Raw genomic sequence first — 22,289 nt, forward strand, 5'->3', positions numbered from 1 at the left:
AGTTCACATAATGCTGTGTCTTGTGGGAATTACAGAGTTGTGAATAAGGCATCACTTCCTTTCCCAAGTTTGGAGTAAATGAGCCAGAGTGAATGATTCCCTGTGTGTTCTTTGTTCTTCATATTGGCTCTTTCATGTTCCTACTGATAGGTATAAAAAGCACATTTCAGCAGTAGTGTTCTAATCAACAGTGGCATTCCTGCGACTGTGGGCCAAGGCCCCAGTTGCACATGAACTAAGATGAACTCCTGCTGTGAGGAGTTGCCATGCTGTTGTTCTAGAGGTTTGTTTTTCTGACTTCCTCACATTTAGTTAGAGTTACTGTCCATCCTTCTGAGATATCATTTCAGCTTGATGAGGCACACAGTTCTTGTATAAACTCTTCCTAACTCTGGTTCCCAAAAGACTTCCATGATCACCCGTGAAGCTGTCAGGGTTGGGTTGAGAAATTTTTCCAGTGGAGCAGGCCTGAGACTGCACACTGCTTCAGTCATACACCAGGGTGGAAGCTTGGGTGTCCACTAAGGACACAGTGAGGATACAAAAAGAAGGACAAGAGTGTACAACTAGGGTCCTTGACCATAGAACTCTGAAGTGGGTGATATTATCACTCATAAGCTTATTTCCCTACCTGACACTCACTTCCCTCCACACTGGTGGGATATATCTGGTGATACAGAGAAGAGGTACCTAAATCCCTGCCTCTCAATTTCAGGCTATGTTTGGAAGTCCTCAATATATCTGACCTTACAGACATCCAAAATAATTGCATTGTTTACAGATTTCAAATTCTTTTAAAAATTTTGGGATTTCAAATGTTTGGTGAGCAATTGTTTACCCTCCTGGTCTCAGATGCATATTCACGTTGTATTTCATGATCATATTCTTTTTAACTTGAAATAATTCTACCTCAATTTTCCATCTTGTTTCCTTTCCATTGTTTCATTTAATGTACTTCAAGAACTATCATATACTATTTTGAGAGGGTTCTTTTTTATTTTCCATCAACGAATTTTTAATGATTTATTTTCTTGACAGCCAATTTGCATTTGCATTGTTTGCCTTATAATTGCTCCTTTTTTTTTCACTTAATAGTCATTTTATTTTCATTCTTCTTAGTCTTCCCTGAAGATGTTGCAAACTGTATTTGCTCAATATTAAAAGAAGTTATCTCCAAGGTTAAGATTAATCATATTTCCAGTCTTTTTGGCTTTAAAGCTATGACTTTTATTTTTAAACATATGTGAATCCTAAATGTAATAATCCTTAGCAGAAGCTTACTTATATTAAATACACTGGCAAGAAAATAAATTGATATTGTATTTAAAAACTACACGTGGGCAGGACTTCTAGCATGGAGGAATCAAAACCTTAATGCATATACTATCACATAAAAGCAACAAAAACGCTAAGTAAATTAACAAAATCATTTTTTACAGAACTCTGGAAATTAACCAAAGGGATACAATTATCTGAAGAGCATTTATTCAGGAAAAACTACCAAACCTCAGTAAGGACAAGGAGGCTTATAGGATTTTAATTGTTCTCCTCCCATGCCCCGTTTCCTGCTCCTTAGCAGCCTTGATAGTAGGCATCCTGGTTGCACAGGATAGGAGAGACCAGGCTTGGTACTCCTTGAAAATCCCTATCCCTAGGGTATTGCCACTATTTGACCCATTGAAGCTCCTTAGAAAAGCTACATTCACATAGTGTTTTATTTGATCTGACTCAGACCTTTGCCTTTCTGAAAATCTTTGTCCCTGGGGTGATTTTTGAAAATAATCAGCCTCAATTTTTTAACTTTGTTTAACAGTGGCAGCTGCCTAAGGCTGTGATACCATTTCCTTCAAACAAGCACACAGCCAAAAATTTTCAAGAATGATTTGGGGAAAGATTTATAAAAAGAGAGCTTTTAAAAGTGAAAACACATTCCTGGGGTATAGAAGGCCATGTGCATATGCAGGAAAGTCCTGAGAAACCCTACTCACCTCTAGATGACCTTGAAGCTTGGTGTAAGCAAACTTGAAAGTTATAGAGAAATTGTCAAAAATACTTGAATGTCAGATCTCTCTCTCTCTCTCCCTGCCTCCCCACCCCCCTCCACACACACACACACACACACACACACACACACACACACACACAAACACACCACATTGGAAAGGAGTAGAAGACTCACTGGTCCAAGGCACACTGACCAATCATTAACAAAAATCTATGTTAACTGCGTGGAGACTTCAGTGATCACTTAAGATACAGGATACAGACTTCACATACTTAATCCAAGAAAGTCAATAAGGAAAAATAATAACAAAACAGCAATAACCACAAATCCTGTATGTATATGTATTTGGAGGGTGTATAGAATCTAATTTCCAGAGTTACAACATTATGTTATCTAAATGTCCAATTTTCACCAAAATATTTTAAAACACACAAAGAAACAGGGCACTATGACTTCCAGAAAGCAAAAATAGCAACTGGCAAAGATGTAGAAGAATATTATCAACCAGCTTGAATTAACAAACACCTTAGTACACTCCAGCCAGTAGTAGGATATATGATGTTTTCAAGTACACATGGATTATTCCCAGCATTGACCATTTGACTAGGTCATAAACCAAGTACTAATAAAAGTAAAAGGACTGAAATTATATAAAGTGTATTCTTTGACTACAATAGAATTAAATTAGAAATCAATAACAGAAAGTAATTTTGGGAAAGGATAAATATTTGGAAATTAAACAGTAGCTTTCTAAGCAACACAAACCACACATGGGTGAAAGAAGAAATTACCAGATAGATAAGAAATTTTTACTCGAATGAAAACAAAATATAACATATTAATATTAATGGAATATGGCTTAAGCAGGACTTAGTTTTTCTAATCTGCTTTAAATGTTTATATTAGAAATGAAGAATGATCTCAAAACAATCTAAGCTGTCTCCTTTAGAATATTAATAAATGGCTAAATAAATAGTGTTATATTACTACAATGAGGTGTTATTTGGCAATAAAAAGAATAAAGTACTGATACATGCTATAAGGTTGATGAACTTCAAAATAATTTAGGTAAGGTGACAGAAAGCAGATACAAGAGACAACATATACTATGATACCCTTTATATGAAATGTCCATAAATGAAGATTTACAGAGACAGAAAATAGATTAGTGATTTCTTGGGGACAGAAGTACAGATAGTACCTGTACATTAGCATGAGAGATCTTATTGGGAGGAATGTAATTGCTCTAAAACTGATTTATGGTGATGGTTGTAGCACTCAGTAAAGTTTCTAAAAAATAATTGAATTTTACATTTTAAGGTAATTAATTTGTAAAATGTGAAATATACTTCAATAAAACTGTTAAAAAAGAAACTACTTACATCTATGAAAAGATAGATAGTACCTACAGTGACAGTTCTAGGTATCTCCCTCTAAAAATATTTTTCAAATAAAATGGAAATGTAGCTCTGTCAGCAATAGTTAGTTTACACACATTCCATGGCGTACTTTATGATGTATAGACTAGTTTTTTTTTTTTCAAAATATTCAATTAATGAAGCAACTGACTTAACCAAAGAAAGAAAAATAAGTAATGGTATAAAACTAAAATCTATCAAAATGTCTGCCTGGCAGATTATACTATAATTCTTTGTACAAAATAATAAACAGCAAGAGAACCAAATTTTTGAAATCTTCAAATTGTTTTCCATTCTTGTAGTCATTATTTATTGCTGCATATGGAACCTCGCACCAGCCTCTCATTTCTTCAAGGTATGTTCATGCACCTCTCCCACAAAGTGGCCCCTTTACACAAAACTACCCCATTTCCAAATTCACTAACTTTAGCATTCCACTCTCTGATTACAAACCTTCATCCTTTCAACTTGTTTGCTTATTTGATTCTTTAGATCTGTTCTTAAATCTTAAATGATTTCAATGTATTGAGTCCTCTGAATTTTCCCTTCTACCAGCCTTCTCATTTCTTTTCTTTTCATCTAATTAAATTTGTCATGGGTAATTATCTCAATAATGTATCTGTTGTTCTAGTTAAGATTAGGTTTAGTTTGATAATTAAAAATAAAAATAACACATGGTAGATGGTTATTTTTCTCTAAATGGTAAAAAAAAAAAAACACAAATTTAAGTAATTGAGAGATAAAACCACCGTCAACATAGAATTCCATGCACAGCATAAATGCCATTCAAAATAAAAAGCTAAGTGAATTGCATCAAAAAGAATAAAACATGTAGAAATAAATTTAATCAAAGAATTATAAGACCTGTACACTGAAAACTATAAGATGTTGATGAAAGAAATTGAAGAAGACATAAATAAATGAAAAGATATTCTATTCTGTGAATTAGAAGAATTAATATTATGAAAATATCCATACCACCCAAAGCAATCTACAGATTCAATGCAATTCCTATCAAAATTCCAATGGGAATTTCCATAGAAATAGAACAAAATTCATAAAATTTATATGGAACCATGAAACACGACAAATAGCCACGGCAGTTTTGAGAAAGAACAAAACTAGAGGCATCACACTCCATGATTTCAAACTATAAAACCATAGTAATCAAAACAGTGGATTATTGGTATAAAAACACATCAATGGAACAGAATATAAATAAACCCAAGACATCAGTCTGGGAGATAATTTTTTGAATCTGACTTCAAAAGCAAAAGCAAGGGACACCTGGGTGGCTCAACAGTTGAGCGGAGGCTCAGGACATGATCCCAGGGTCCTGGGTTAGAGGCCAACCTGGGGCTTCCTATGGGGAGCCTGCTTCTCCCTCTGCCTATGTATCTGCCTCTCTCTCTCTGTGTGTGTGTCTCTCATGAAGAAATAAATAATATCTTTTAAAAAAGCAAAAGCAATAAAAACAAAAGTAAACAAATGAAAGTACATCAAACTGAAAAGCTTCATATGACAAAGGAAACCATCAATAAGATGAAAAGTCAAGACATGAAATGGGAGAAAATATTTGCAAATCATATGCTTGAAATGGGGTTAATATCCAAAATATATAAAGAACTTATATAACTCAATAACAAAACACAAAAAAAACTAATTGAAAAATAGGCAGAGGATCTGAATAAACTTTATTACAAAGAAGACATACAAATGGCCAACAGGTCGGAGGAGGGGCAAGATGGCGGAAGAGCAGGGTCCCCAAGTCACCTGTCCCCACCAAATTACCTAGATAACCTTCAAATCATCCTGAAAATCTACGAATTCGGCCTGAGATTTAAAGAGAGACCAGCTGGAATGCTACAGTGAGAAGAGTTCACGCTTCTATCAAGGTAGGAAGACGGGGAAAAAGAAATAAAGGAACAAAAGGCCTCCGAGGGGGAGGGGCCCCGCGAGGAGCCGGGCTGAGGCCGGGGCGAGTGTCCCCAGGACAGGAGAGCCCCGTCCCGGAGAAGCAGGAACTTCACCAACGTTCCCGGGAGGAAAGGGGCTCGCAGGGAGTTGGAGCAGGACCCAGGAGGGCGGGGATGCCCTCGGGCTCCCGGGGACACTAACAGACACCTGCGCCCCGGGGGAGTGCGCCGAGCTCCCTAAGGGCTGCAGCGCGCACGGCGGGGCCGGAGCAGCTCGGAGGGGCTCGGGCGGCGGCTCCGCGGAGGGGGCTGCGGGGCGGGAGCGCGAATCCAACAGCGCAGGCCCCGGAGCACAGGGCGCCGGGACACAGCCCAGGATCCGGCCTCCCCCGGGACAGGCAGAGGCCGGGAGGGCCCAGGACAGCGAGGACGCTCCTGCCCCGAGCTGAGCAGATCAGCGCCCCGCCCCGGAGCCTCCAGGCCCTGCGGACGGAGAGCCCAGTGGTGACTGCGGAGGCTGACTCCAGGGCTGCAGAGCTGGCCCAGCCACTGCGGTTGTTCCTCCTGGGGCCTCACGGGGTCAACAACCCCCCTGAGCCCTGCAGCGAGCAGGGGCAGAGCAGCTCCCCCAAGTGCTAACACCTGAGAATCAGCACAGCAGGCCCCTCCCCCAGAAGACCAGCTGGACGGACCAGTTCCAGGCAAGTCAAGGAACTTAAAGTACAGATTCAGAAGATATCCCCGTGTTCCAATACAACTTGTTTTTGGCCACTCTGCACTGAGCAAAATGACTAGAAGGAAAACCTCACCTCAAAAGAAAGAATCAGAAACAGCCCTCTCTCCCACAGAGTTACAAAATCTGGATTACACTTCAATGTCAGAAAGCCAATTCAGAAGCACTATTCTACAGCTACTGGTGGCTCTAGAAAAAAGCATTAAGGACTCACGAGACTTCATGACTGCAGAATTTAGATCCAATCAGGCAGAAATTAAAAATCAATTGAATGAGATGCAATCCAAACTAGAAGTCCTAACGACGAGGGTTAACGAGGTGGAAGAACGAGTGAGTGACATAGAAGACAAGTTAATGGCAAAGAGGGAAACTGAGGAAAAAAGAGACAAACAATTAAAGGACCATGAAGACAGATTAAGGGAAATAAATGACAACCTAAGGAAGAAAAACCTACGTTTAATTGGGGTTCCCGAGGGCGCCGAAAGGGCCAGAGGGCCAGAATATGTATTTGAACAAATCCTAGCTGAAAACTTTCCCAATCTGGGAAGGGAAACAGGCATTCAGATCCAGGAAATAGAGAGATCCCCCCCTAAAATCAATAAAAACCGTTCAACACCTCGACATCTAATAGTGAAGCTTGCAAATTCCAAAGATAAAGAGAAGATCCTTAAAGCAGCAAGAGACAAGAAGTCCCTGACTTTCATGGGGAGGAATATTAGGGTAACAGCAGACCTCTCCACAGAGACCTGGCAGGCCAGAAAGGGCTGGCAGGATATATTCAGGGTCCTAAATGAGAAGAACATGCAACCAAGAATACTTTATCCAGCAAGGCTCTCATTCAAAATGGAAGGAGAGATAAAGAGCTTCCAAGACAGGCAGGAACTGAAAGAATATGTGACCTCCAAACCAGCTCTGCAAGAAATTTTAAGGGGGACTCTTAAAATTCCCCTTTAAGAAGAAGTTCAGTGGAACAATCCACAAAAACAAGGACTAAATAGATATCATGATGACACTAAACTCATATCTGTCAATAGTAACTCTGAACGTGAACGGGCTTAATGACCCCATCAAAAGGCGCAGGGTTTCAGACTGGATAAAAAAGCAGGACCCATCTATTTGCTGTCTACAAGAGACTCATTTTAGACAGAAGGACACCTACAACCTGAAAATAAAAGGTTGGAGAACCATTTACCATTCAAATGGTTCTCAAAATATACCCTAAAAACTATAGAACACTTCTGAAAGAAATTGAGGGAGACACAAAGAGATGGAAAAATATTCCATGCTCATGGATTGGCAGAATTAATATTGTGAAAATGTCAATGTTACCCAGGGCAATTTACACGTATAATGCAATCCCTATCAAAATACCATGGACTTTCTTCAGAGACTTAGAACAAATTATTTTAAGATTTGTGTGGAATCAGAAAAGACCCCAAACAGCCAGGGGAATTTTATAAAAAGAAAACCATATCTGGGGGCATCACAATGCCAGATTTCAGGTTGTACTACAAAGCTGTGTTCATCAAGACAGTGTGGTACTGGCACAAAAACAGACACATAGATCAATGGAACAGAACAGAGAACCCAGAAGTGGACCCTGAACTTTATGGTCAACTAATATACGATAAAGGAGGAAAGACGATCCACTGGAAGAAAGACAGTCTCTTCAATAAATGGTGCTGGGAAAATTGGACATCCACATGCAGAAGAATGAAACTGGACCACTCTCTTGCACCATACACAAAGATAAACTCAAAATAGATGAAAGATCTAAATGTGAGACAAGATTCCATCAAAATCCCAGAGGAGAACTCAGGCAACACCCTTTTTGAACTTGGCCACAGTAACCGGAGAAGGACAAACAGTGTATGTTCTCATTCATTTGGGGAATATGAATAATAGTGAAAGGGAATATAAGGGAAGGGAGAAGAAATGTGTGAGAAATATCAGAAAGGGAGACAGAACATAAAGACTTCTAACTCTGGGAAATGAACTAGGGGTGGTGGAGGGGGAGGAGGGCGGGGGGTGGGGGTGAATGGGTGACGGGCACTGAGGGGTACACTTGACTGGATGAGCACTGGGTGTTATTCTGTATGTTGGTAAATTGAACTCAATAAAAATTAATTTATAAAATTTAAAAAAAGAAAAAAAAAGATTGAGGACTTTTTATATTTAATCAATTTAGACTGCTTGAAAGATGTTTTATTTCTAAATATGAATATTTACAATAAAATGTCAACATACATGTTTACACACAGAATTTCCCCCATGATCTTCCCATTTATCATTGAATAAAGATGCTGTCTTCCAACCCTAGCCTGCTAGACTCAGCCTCTCCTCCTCAGCCTCATTTTGCAATACTTTACTCTGTCCCTTCTGGGCTAACAGAGGGGCCTCGTTAGGTTCCCACCCATTTATTATTCCTTGTACCTGGGATGTTCTTCCCCCAACACTTTACAGTTAGCTAATATCTATTCAACCTTTTCAACCTTCTGAACTCTGCACAAATATCACTTCAACAGAGAAGTATCCTGATTTCCAACAAGAACTGATTTCTTGTTAAATGATTTTGTTGAATTACCATTCCCCTAATCTCTAGTTCATATTTTTAGGAGCAATAAGTCCCCCTTTCTTCTCTAAACCATAAGCTCCATGAGCCCAGGGCTCTGTCTGTTTTGCTCAAAATGGTTCCCCCAGTGTTTAGCACATGGTCTTGCACATCCTAGTATATAAATCAAGCTTTCTAAAGCCCAGTACATATGCTTGTACAGAATGTATAGATTCCAGGTAGCCATCCTTGAAGGTTAAGGGGAAAGGGGAAATTATATGTACCTCTTCCCTCTCACACTCCATTTACCGCAGTCAGATGCTCTTCAATATGTTTTAAGCCATTGCGTAACAGACTCAATTCCAGCAATGCACTCAGAGTTATAACACCTTCATATTTTATAACTGTAGTCCCAAGAAATAAGACTAATGCCTGTATTATAGACTAACCATATAATTTGAGACTCTGCCAGGTGTCCTTGTTAATTTTGGAAGACTTAGGTTGACTGGCAGTGTATCTAAATCTGCAGATGAGTCATGTCTTAACAAGGATCTACTGTACTGTTAAATTTTGGCTGGAGAGTGACAGAAGGTCCCAATAGCTTACCTTGGCTCAGATCCACTGCCCTCTTATGCAGTATAACAAACAACACCAATATAAGAACCAACAGCAGCAAGAGTAGAGGTATGACCTTATTTAAAAGAAGTCTTAGAATTGCTTCTGCGTCAACATTTCTTAAGATGCTTCAAAGCAAAACAAAACAAAAAGGTCCTAAGGGTCACCTTAGAATTATAGCAACAAGGTCAACAACAATGTTTCTGAAATATAGCTGCAGTTGTTAGATTTTACTTTCTTTTAAAAATGCTTTTTTTAACAAAAAATGATGTCATTTAAGGGTGTCATATGATTGCTAACAACAAGAGCTATCATTAATTCAACTCCTCTGCTGGAGGTCTTGTAGTAGGAGAAGCTCTAGAACAAAATAGATGAAAGCAAGGATTCTGGAGCCAGGCTAACTGCATTTGACTCTTATCTGTAGGACCTATGGGTGATTATGTGGGCAATCCACGTGCAAAATGCAAATTTATCAGGTCTGAGTTAAAGAGGTTGTGAGAGAATTAAATAAAATAAAACCTGTTAAATTGCTTAGCACAGCACCTCGCACATGGTAAGCACCTAATAAAGGATCTTTCTTTTTATTACCTCTATATGCTGGATACTATAGTTAGCACTTTAGAATTCATCTCAAGTCCTCAGAACAATGCTGCAAGATAATCATCAACATTCCCATTTCACCAGTGAGTAAATGAAATTTAAATAATTAGCCTGAGGTCAGCCAGCTGGTAACACTAGTTACTATTCAAATCCAATCCTATTGAACTTTGAGGTCTACAATCATTACAGAACTCTGAAACTGCATGATTTAATGGGCATTTAGGCTATGTCATGTTATTATTTATGATATCCTTACCCAAGCACAATTAATCCACCTGTATAAGGGCTTTAATTGTCCGATTTACAAATAATTGGAGGTCGATAAATGGCTGTTCTGCTAATATCATCTTAAAAAATAGTAGACTTAGAGTTAGAACAACTACCGATGTATGTGAATTCTAGGTCTCCATGGTATCAGTTGAAAAGTGACAAATTATACCTGTCTTAGAGAGCTGCTGTGAGATTTAAGTAAGATTCATAAATATAATCAGTGCAAATCTTGGTTCAATGTAGGCACTCAATAAGTGTTTATTGAAAAATATGTTTTGTATATTATATATGTATGTGCTTTTAAAAAAAAAGATTTATTTATTTTAGAGAAAGAAAGAGTGTGAGCAGAGGGAGGAGCAGAGAGAGAGGGAGAAAACCTCAAGCAGACTGCCTGCTGAGCGAGGAGCCCCATGCAACACAGTGCTGTATCTCGTGACCCCGAGATCATGACTTGAGCCAAGATCAAGAGTCAAAGTCAGATCCTTAACCACCTGAGCCACCCAGGAGCTCCATGAATATGTATATGCTTCTAAGGATATACAAGAAAAGGGGAAAAAAAGAAATGAAAAGTAAAAAGGGAAGGAAGGAAGAGTTGAAAGTCTATGCAACTTGAAAACTAATTACTTCTACATAAAACTGAGTGTACAATCCACCTTCATCCCTATTTGCACCTCTTCATTTTCAGATGAAAATGGTTCAGAGGGATCCCTGGGTGGCGCAGTGGTTTGGCATCTGCCTTTGGCCCAGGGCGCGATCCTGGAGACCCGGGATCAAATCCCACGTCGGGCTCCTGGTGCTTGGAGCCTGCTTCTCCCTCTGCCTGCCTCTCTCTCTCTGTGTGTGTGTGTGACTATCATAAATAAAATTAAAAAAGAAAAAAAAGAAAATGGTTCAGATAAACTATAAGCAGTGCCCATATGGCTGTGTGGATAACTGTATTATCTTTCAGAATGTCTAGTGATGAAAAATAGTAAAGGGGAAACAAGTGTATAGTTTTTAAACTCCATTAATCCCAGTGATGCAGGGCATGGAAGCATTATTGATGTGGTTTGGTGTGACAAGGGGAGGGTCTACTCTTCTGGGTGCTCACCAACCAGCAATAGCTCTCAGTTTTTTAATCTATATGTAACAGGATTTCCACTGACGGACCTAGGTTATGTTCATCATGGCATTCAACCACCAGGGAATGTCTATTGGGTGGGGAGAGATCACCTATCAGGTGTCTATCTCCATAAAAGACCAAGAAGCCTTCCAGAGAAAACTGAATCAAAGGTTGCAAATCTGAAGACAACTGGCTCAGTGTCAAAGAGAAAAGTTGGTGTCATAAATGTGCTGTGAAAGCACACTCACAAGTTGTGTCTTGAAAAAAAAAAAAACCAAGTTGTGTCTTGCCACAATGTCAACTTTATTCAATCATAACGCAAAGTTGATCACATTTATAAGGCAGGTTCAGGATTCCAAACTCAATGACATTTCGCCGTATGATCAAACTTGGTTTTTCACACAGCATACATAAGACAAACCACATAACAAACAAGATAACAGAAGGGTGGCAGGCACCTCAGATTTCATTGAAGGTGTAGCCTGTTAGTAGGTGATCAGCAGATCTGGAATTCATTGGTCAGTTTCCCAGAGTCCTTGGACTCCAGAAGGGAAGGAAATGTCTACCCATTTCCTGTGTCCCCCTCCCCCTCTGGTCTTGTCTCCACTGGTTTAACCCAGAGCAATAAACCTGACTATGATTCCTCCTGGAAAAACAAACAAACAAACTAACAAAAAAAAAAAAAACACAGATAACAGAAGGGTTTAGGAAGTTAATGAAACAAATGTGAAGTCAGTCTGTGGACACGCAGTTGAGATAAGACCTCGGTCTTGTCCAGGTCAGCTCTGGTCAATCTAGCAAAGCCGTTGGTGGCAGTTGCCTTTTTGAAGTGGTCAGATGTAGAAGGATCATGTCTGAGGAGTCTGACAATTTGCTGCCCAAATCCTCCCTTTTGAAAGGGATTTAATCTGTCTTGGGCCCCTGTGGATCTCCTCTGGTTCTGCTTCTGCTTCTAATCAGTTCTGGGCTGTCAGCTGACACTGGTCCTGGTGATATCTCCTAGCTGTAGTACCTTTAACTGCTTGTGTCTTTGCTTGACACAGGCTCCTGCTTGACATGAGACACTCCATGTTGCTCTCTATAGTTTGCATTGATCCTATATTTGTCACTTCTACTGTACTCTGAATAAGCTTCCATGGCCTCCCTTCTTGGTCCTAGGTTCCAGAAAGGGGGACTAAGATAAAGCATAAGTAAAAAGTATGAAACTGTGTAAGAAGAACTTAGGGCCATGCAGGTGCTGTGTTCAAAGATCGGTGTAGCTGAGAACAGAAGAAGTCTGGGATAAGAGTTTCTCTCCCTGCTGAGGGCTGGAGCACTTTGGGGCACAGACACCTGAGTCTGAGGAAGATGTATCTGCATTTGAAAGGGAAGCCAGAGGGAACATTCTCCTCCAGAGACTTCATGGAACTTTTGTGACAGCATTGATAACTGGCATCACATGTTCAGCAGTTCTGGTGACTACGGGAGGCCTGACTCAGGGCCAGGAAAGGAGACTGACATTAACATGGCTGCCAAGATGGGTGAGGGACAAGGTACCCTGAGGATTCCAGGCAGGAGCTGGGTGAAACCTGAGAAGGGAGGTCTTTCTACAGAGTTGGTGGGACAAAGCAGGAGAAATGCTCTTCAAGTATTTTTATTTACCTCCTCTTTCTTTTTTTAATCCCTAGGCTAATACAGAATAAGAAATATTAAGTTGCCTATTAGAAATATGGTTTATAATAAATCATTTTAAATTTTCCTTTCCAAATCAAAAATTGAGCTGTTCTTCATATAAATGTACTAACAATCATGCTGATGCTTCATTTGAGAGGTTTATCTACCTGAATTGACTATAAGCTTATCTGGTGAAATATCTTGAAATTATACAATTTAAAGGGCTGTTATGAGGAAATAATGATGATGATGAAGGGCATAACACATCCTAAAATTTCCAGATTATTACCTTTTTTAGAAAAAAATTTATTTTGGAATCCATTGACTCACTGCTGGTGGAAATAGCCAACGTTTCTAGTCCAAGTACAAAGAAAAAAAAAAGCAACTCAATCTTATTTTCAAAAGAGAACTACGTAATACATAGGACCATTTACTATTCAGTAAATTTAATTTGCCTAGGACAGTCTACAGCTGTTCAGTTTCCATTCCATTTGAGAGTAAGATCTATAGATATTCTAGCTCAGTTATTTTTCCAGCCAGTGTCCACAGAAAAGCTAATAACTGCAGAGCCAGGGAAGGTCTTCTTTTGTGTTCTGTGTTCTGGCAGCTGTCCTACAGGCCACACCCATTCTCCGCACACTGATACCTAATCCTGTTGTCATTACCCAGGCATTTCATGCTGAGCCGTCTTAGTTTTCAACATCACTGTCAAATCAGTGACTGTCCTGAGGCTCATGGGCGATTGTCCTCTAGTATAAAGTCTCTACTCTGACAGATAAAAGAGTCACTTTGATTTATGTGGTGGGAATGATATGGACAATTTGGCTCTGAGTCATCCCTATACAAAGGTGCTTTGCCCTAGCCTACATGTTTAAAGATAACCGGCTACCATGAATATCTTTCATTTTTCTTCCTTATCATAACTTGATAAATATTCACTAGCATCTTTAGAAATGAGGGAAATGTTTGTTGTATGTTGCGGAGACAGGATTGTTGTATTGTGCCCAGTAGTGGCATTCCCACGGTCTCTCCAGGAGGGATTTGGCAGGGAACGGGCTCTAGTCAATTAGAGAACTTGCCCCACAGCTGCTTGGCAAATTCCCTGTTCCTTAATGGTCACAGATTTATTTGGTGGCTTTGTAGTGTGCCACAGACTGAAGAACTTAGAACCCATCTTTGAGAACACCATCATATTCCTAATATTTGGAGGTCAGAATTAAGGCCATCATGTTTAGACCAACTAAGCTGTTCCAAAATCATAGCTTATAGCTAAGGGGAATTCACTCTTCAGTTAATCATAAAGAGATAACCCAAAACTGGGGGCAGGACATCATGTTGAACACTTCATCCTTTCATGGTAAGTTCTTCCTTACACAGAAGGATATTTCATTTGGGGTGATGTGGCTTAAACATCTTCCTTAGCACTTCAGTGCAAAATTAATGAAACCAAATCATCTTGAAACTTCTGTCATTTTCTTTCCATAAGTAAGCTGATATTTCTCAAGGTGAAAGTGCAGTTGTCATTTTAAGAAATATCTGCAGTTTTCAACAATCTTCAATATAGCACAAGGTCATCTATGGATGTGGTTCTGCACCAAGTATGGAAGTATAAGAATGAGAACCAAAATTAAATATGGACTACTTCATAAGTGGAGGAAAGCAGACAGGACAGGGTATTAATTTCACCAGAGTTTGGAAGTAGAGATCTATTCCTTCTTTCTATGTGATTTCTTTAAAGGCCTTCAGGAGAGTTTGCAGAAGCTGATCAAAGATATTTCAGAATAAAAGACAACCTGCTGCAGGCATACCTCTGCTAGCACTGCTGTCTGCTAGTTCCTTATACTAGAAGTCAGCATATGGCAGATCTAATCCCTTGTATTGCTAAGAAGGTTCACATCCTTGAGCAAGCCTCTCCTTGCCCTCCTTGGCCAAAAAATAAAGAGAAAGTATTGCACTCAATAGCTAAGGTTTCCAGCTCTACCAGTCTATGATTTTATTCTGTCTCAGTTTCCTCTTAAGACTCCAATCCCTTGGGATCCCTGGGTGGCGCAGCGGTTTGGCTCCTGCCTTTGGCCCAGGGCACGATCCTGGAGACCCGGGATCAAATCCCACGTCGGGGCTCCCGGTGCATGGAGCCTGCTTCTCCCTCTGCCTGTGTCTCTGCCTCTCTCTCTCTCTCTGTGACTATCATAAATAAATAAAAATTTAAAAAAAAATTAAAAAAAAAAGACTCCAATCCCTTTACACTTCTCTAAAGGATATTTGCTAGTTCTGGATCGTGTTTCACTCATCATCAATGTAATTCCAAAGATTCAAGAGAATTTGAAAGTTTAGGATTATTCTCATGCCCTTTCGTCCATAATCACTTTCAAATGATTCATGGAGTCTTCAGCCTTCTCTTTGAAATTGCAATAATGAATTCCGTCCCTCAATAGAGTTTGAGTTTGTGTAGCTTTGCTGGAGAGGGCAGGAAGGCATCTCTGTTGGGGGATACGCAATGACAAAGGAACCCACCAACCCAGTTCTTAGAAAGGCTTCCACTTCTGCAATCAGCCTGTTAGTTCTAACTGCCGGCAAGAGTTACATTAACAATGACTTCAGTGTTAGATATTTTTTTTAAGATTTTATTTATTTATTCATGAGAGACAGAGAGAGAGAGGCAGAGACACAGGCAGAGGGAGAGGCAGGCTCCATGCAGGAAGCCCAATGTGGTACTTGATCCTGGGACTCCAGGATCATGCCCTAGGCTGAAGGCAGGCGCCAAATCGCTGAGCCACCCAGGGATCCCCAAGTGTTAGATCTTAATCCTCTTCTGCTGCTACCTACACTGGGTGGCTGCTTCACCTGTCAATTGGTCAATAGGGACCGATTGTCCTTTGATGCCAGCAAAAGGTTTGTAATCAAGGACAGGGTATTAAGGTCCAAAGGGATAAGTGACCAGAGTCTTTATTTCCCATTATCATACTGGTTGTAGGTAAGACTTTAATTTTTAAAGACAAACCCAAAGAGCACTTCTAGAAAACTTCACTCTGTGTGTGTAAGAGATGTGTATCTTTTTAAACAGCCATAGTATGATTTAGCAAAATGTCTCCTTAAAAAAATCACAGTGTATGAAATGACATTTCTGTCTAGGCAAAAATCCAGATATTTCTATCTATTCACCAGTGGTGATTCCAAATACCCACAAGGGTATGCCTGACCAGGCTCTTGATCTTTTTTCTGGGGGCTTACAAATGCTATAACTGGTTTGACTGGTGGTGAGAACCATTTCTCTGGGGCAGAGAAAAGTAACAAAGTGCTTGCAGATGACTGGAAAACTCTCATAAATCTGTGTTCTCTAAGAGAGGTACACTTTTGGAAAAAGGCACAGCAAGTTTGTGAACCAAGACCTAAATTAGGGAGATCATCATAAACATAGCATAATTTAGAGTGTGCTTCTCTAAATTGTCTTGGAAAGTTTTGCAGTCTGCTATTTCAAAGCATTTCTATTTTAATGTCCAGGTAGATACGTTGACGACTCGACCTGAGGCAAAGGAAGAGACAAGGCACTAAGAGAGGGAATTGCTGACTCGTAGTCCATGTGAGCAGTGATATTAGCACACCCTTGCTAACTGGTCACTCACTCTCAACTGTCCTTATCTCAGTGTATAAGTTACACCTGTGTTTCCTTCCCAATGACTCAGGACCTGAACATCCCAGAAAGTCATTTGGGAGTCCCACAAAGCTATCCTTCATGGTCTTCAGGACAAGTGTTCAGTTTCCATGTAGAATATGTAGAGTGCCTCCCCCTATCACTCCAATCTCTCTCTGAAATGTGTTGCCATGTATTCCAGGCACCTTTTCCACAAGGAAAAACTACCCCCCATAGGCACTTCCATGACTACACTGAGAATCACAGTATCTGTCAGGCCCTGTTTCTCATAGGGCAGCACCTCCACTTCCAGTGGTAACCATACACATCTCAGCCACTACTAATACCTCTTGGCATGGGGGCCACTACAACTAATGCCCTAGTCCCCTGTACGTATCAACACTTCATAGTGTCCCACTGTCAGGTATGGCAAGTACTCTCACAAGCCAACCTGTGCACTTTTTTTTTTTTTAAATCGCCTCTGCCTCAGAGATTCCAAAGAAGTATTGTCTACCCTGTAAAGATTAACAGCATTTTAGTGTATCCATATTTCAGGTTCACTTTCCAGGCTCCACCCTAGCTGATCCATAGCATCAGCATCCTGGGGTGCTTAGTCAAAGATACACTGGAGTGACAGGTCCTTAAAAAAATCAAGCTTGCCAAGCCTGGCTCCCTGTTCTCCTGGAGGAAGGGCCTCAATTCCTGCTTACAAACTAATGTGGACCAACCTATCCTGGAAAACATGCTCACTCATACATGAACCTACGGAGGCTCATGCTGGGAGCAAGGCAATCATATGACACATGTACATTCACACTACACACACACACACACACACACACACACACACACACGGAGAGAGACCCTTCCAGATGGTAGAACGCCTCCATTATATTTGTACATAGTGATTCTTTATCACTATCTTTATGGGTTCATTTCCCCCACATATTCCCATTAAAGACTGAGGTAACAAAGGTCATCACCTCCAGCTTTGAAAAACCACATGATGTTTATAGAATTAGAATGAATGATTAGGGCTGCTTCCTTCTTTGTGAGACCAAAAGACCATGGAAGCTACTCAAATACTGAGGATTCTAGTCCAAGTGTCTTCACAGAAGTCACACCCAACACCTGTAGGTAAATAGTATCAAGTCTGAAATCAAGCAACCATGAACTGGTGTTATTTAGGGAGAAAGGGAGACACAGCAGAGACGGTGGGGAATGAGATGGACATGGAAATAGAAGCTCCACACCATAGATTCTAAACTCCATGTGTAAGTATTCTCTGAGTGGGGAAGAAAATAGGAAAGTAAATTTTCAACGAGGCCATGTTTTGCAGGTGGTCATGAATCTAATTCACTCCTATGGTGGGAAATTATAGTCATAACAAAGTAGTGATAAATAGGATTTGAAACAGAACCCCACTTCCACCTATTCCTTTCCAGCAGTGTGATTTTTTTTTTCCAGCAGCGTGATTTGACCAAGGTATTTCATTTGCGTCTTCATTTCCTCATCTGCAAACAGGGATAATAATATCTACTTTGCAGGATTAGCCACTGTGGGGGATAAATTAAAACAATGTGCATGGAATATGTAGCATAGCAGCCAGCTCACATTAAACACTCACAAATGGTAGCTAGTATCATTACCCACAAGTTCACAAACTGCCTAGTACTGGGTGCCTTTAGCCTACCTTACAAACCCCAGTGGTGTAGCAGAGCCCAGCAACAAGGTGCATAACCCTGCAGGCAGGCCCACAGAGCAGAAGTCCCTGGCTGCATTCCCTTCATTTTGAATGTTCCTGGAATGACTTGTTCTCCACCCTCAAAACTCTACTTTGTAGAGATCATATGAGAATAGAGGGAATAAGTCATTGGACGTGCTTACTAAGTTTTGAATATAATACTGTTATTCTTGCCTACCTCTCTCTTCGTAACTGCACAGATTGAAGAACACCACACCTTTCCTTTACTTATCTATCTTGAAAAGCCAGTGTAATTTGTCCTGTGGTATTGTTTTTGTTTCTACAAACGACATAAGTCATTTTTAATTAAGAATAAATTGGGATCCCTGGGTGGCGCAGCGGTTTGGCGCCTGCCTTTGGCCCAGGGCGTGATTCTGGAGACCCCGGATCGAATCCCATGTCAGGCTCCCAGTGCATGGAGCCTGCTTCTCCCTCTGCCTATGTCTCTGCCTCTTTCTCTCTCTCTGTGTGACTATCATAAAATAAACAAAAATTTAAAAAAAAAAAAAGAATAAATTAAAAATTCAACATTTAAATGCCATTTACCTGAAACTGTGGCAATTAACAACAGGAGATGACCTCAAGGCTCTCACTCTAGTCAAATCACCCATTTGCCACAAGGTGGCAGACCTTGTTAAAAAGTTATGGAAAAGACTACCAGAAAAAGAAAGCAATGTGTTTTCAAAAGTTGACCAATAGGTGTCTCTATGCAACCACATATGTCTGAGCTGTTGCATAAAATATAGATAGCGTCTCAAGTGTTTCTTGCTCATCTAACAGATAAGATCATCAACACTTTCCACAAAGTACAAATAGAACATTGTCGAGATTAATATCTTACAGCCACCGAAAGGGAAATGGGATTATAAAACCATAACTAGAAATAAGATTATGAATCCAAGTGATTTGACACAAAATAAATCTCATCAGGATGCTGGTCCCATGTTAAACAAGGTTTTCTGTTAGAAGTTATTTTAAATACTTACTGACTCTATATGATTGGCCTTACTGAGCAAATAGCATCAGAACTAATTCCAGACAGACACACAATGCTAATGTCTATTAACCTGGTGACTGTGGCCCTGGGAACACACAGGAAATAATGGAAATTCTTTAGCAGCAGAGAGACATCCTGGTATCATTTTTGCTATTGTTTTTCACCCCAATTCACACACACACACACACACACACACACACACACACACACGTGTGGACACACACATACACCTTCACATCTGGCTCTGTTGATATCACTGAGTAGATGAACTTATGTGTGTTGAGTGAGTGTGTGAGTTTCACCCACATCCCCAGAGAAAAAGGGTCTAACTCCTTGTTATGAAGCTCAGAATATAGAAGCAGAGTCATATGCTTACTCTGATTATTTTCCCTTTTATATTGGAAAATATTTGTCCCTAAATCATTGCAAAAGGGACAAGGGAAGAGTATTAAACATAATTTACAGATAGAGAAACCCAGGTACTAAAAGGAAATATTTCTCTTTTAGAGGTTGATTTATCTTACCTGAGGCTGAATTAAATTATGAATTAGGGATGTAAATACAAATATACTAGGAAATAAATACAAATACAGATATCTACAAATCATGAGATGACATCATGTCTTTGTCATTCACACTTCAAAGTTACATATAGCACTTTGCTACTATGCAGTTTTAGAAAGTAGTAATGTATTGGGTTGTTCTCCATATACCACAGTAAAACTAATGATATTCCATAGCCGAATACCATTCAAGGGACTTAATCCTGCCCTGCCCACCCCAGGGCAATCCTGCTAAAACGAAAGTTAGAAAGAGAGGCCATTCATTTTAGGAGACACGGCACAGCACACGATGGGATTTTTTTGCCTCTGTTAAGCCACAGTTTCTTCTGGTGCTAGAGTTAAACTGAGTAGTCAGGCCGCACTGTTTTTTACATACCTAAATACCTAAATGTACACAAATCTCTGTGCAAAGTAAATAAATCGGAGGTGCGTTCCTAAACCTCATAAATCTAATTTATTTCCCCATCTGGCAAGGCAAGAATATGTCTTTCCTGAAAAAAAAACTGTCTCCAGGAGAAATCCCATCAGTACCAGGGAGCCTGTGGAGAAGGGCCCCCCCATGAGGACCCAGAACTTTAATTTTCAAAGTTTTGAACCAATTATCTTTGTCAACCTCTTGGATAATAAAGGAAATAGGGGATTGCCAGGTAAGTCACATCAAGTTACATCCTAATAATATTCAAAAATTAGACTGCATGGGTTTCTAACCTCCCATGCACCTCACAGAAGACCCATGAGGGACCAGCTAGTACACTCCACCGTGTCTGCTATTTTTAAGCTCCCACCTTCCCCATGATAATGGAATTGTGTTGAACATCAGGGGAGTCAAGCCACTGAGGCTGGAAACTGCCCACAGGCAGTAGTCTACATCCTTCCCCCATTTCTCTCCACCCCACATTCAGCTGTCAGGAGCCTAGGGTTGAGCCTTGTGTGCCGTATGACCTGTCCTCATTAGCTTCACCCTCGCTGGGCTGCATACACACTACCATCTCAGGATAAGCACCTTTTCTCACTATTCCAATGAGCCTAATTCCATCAACCCAAGACTAATTTCTTGTATTAGCAAAACCCACTGGGATTAGTGCTGTCCAGAAGAAACATCTGAAACCTTGTGTCATTGTCTCAGCAAAGATTTCTGTCCCTTGCAAGACAACTCGTTCAGCCAGTGACCAAAGCTAACTTCTCTGTGTCATCCCCTCTGGCTTGCAGGACAGGCCCCTTCCGTCTTGTCTTAGCAAGGTCCTAGCAGCTGGCCGTTGGGCAGGGACTTGACTTCCCTTCTTCGTTTTTACCACAGCGTTCTGGCGCCAAATGCCCTCTGCTGTGTCTGAGCAGAGCACCTGTGCGGTCTGACTCATGCTATCAGCGCGCAGGCTCTCCCTCTCCTGACAGCAGACCAGACCTCACACAGGTCTACGTGTGACTAGTTACCACGAAGACCTGTGTAATGACATGCCTCAGACACAATCCGGAACACTATCTGCTCATCCCTGTAGGTGCGGTAACATGTTCTGACTCTGATCTGTGTCATGTGTGATGAGCCCCCCTGGACATGTGGTGGGAAACTCTGATCCGTTACGGATCTGTAATCCAAATTCAAGGGTTTTTTTTTATCCAAACATAATGAATTACTGTTAAACTTTCTTTGTTTTTTTTTTTTTACTGTTAAACTTTTTAAATGGATTTTTAAAATATACATTCAGCAGGTTATCTTGTGTCATAACTACCCAGAAACCAATACCAAAATGTTCTCTAACACTCTTCACTACTGTCAGTAGACTCTGTATAGAGTGAAAGGAAGAAATAAAAGGAATTTATGTTTTCCTCAACTATATTATATTTCTAACGAAATGTGCCTTTTGCAGGAAGTGGAGCAGATAAGGCAAGGACTCCTGTTCCAATAAACCAGGTGCAAGTAGCAAGCTCAGAAAACTTGCCCTGAATTGTTCTCTAGTTTATAGTTTGCGAAGAAATCTAATGCATATTCATATTTCCCTGTCTGCTACAAATACCGTTCCTTTTAACGTAAAGATTCATCTAAATTTGTTTCCTTGGCATTTCAATTATGACTGTTGGAAGAAAAAAAAAAACAGAATCATTGAGATTGGCTCAGAAACTTGTGAGCTCCCCTTTGGTTCCACCCACGCACCCACAACATACACTTGTTTTCTCCTCCTAAGATTAAGAAGTTATGCAGCCTGACAATGCATTTTCCTCTTACAAGTCTTGACTTCACCACTATTATTTTCTTTTTCACTTTTTTTTTTCTTCCAGCACCTGTTAGAAACAAGGGTAGGGTGCTTGTTGCAAATTTGTTCTTTCCTTGGTCTCTAAAGCAAAAGGTAGGGAGACAAGTGTGAATGGCCAGAGATGCTTGAAAATACAGTCGAAATTTTACTTTCAGAAGGAGCCACCTTGGAGGATTCCTATATTTTAGTATCATAAACAAACAAACAAACAAACAAACAAGAATCAAAGTGTTTTTGCTGGT

The sequence above is a fragment of the Nyctereutes procyonoides genome, unplaced genomic scaffold (genome assembly GCF_905146905.1).
Source record: "Nyctereutes procyonoides isolate TBG_1078 unplaced genomic scaffold, NYPRO_anot_genome, whole genome shotgun sequence".
Taxonomy (NCBI): Eukaryota; Metazoa; Chordata; class Mammalia; order Carnivora; family Canidae; genus Nyctereutes; species Nyctereutes procyonoides.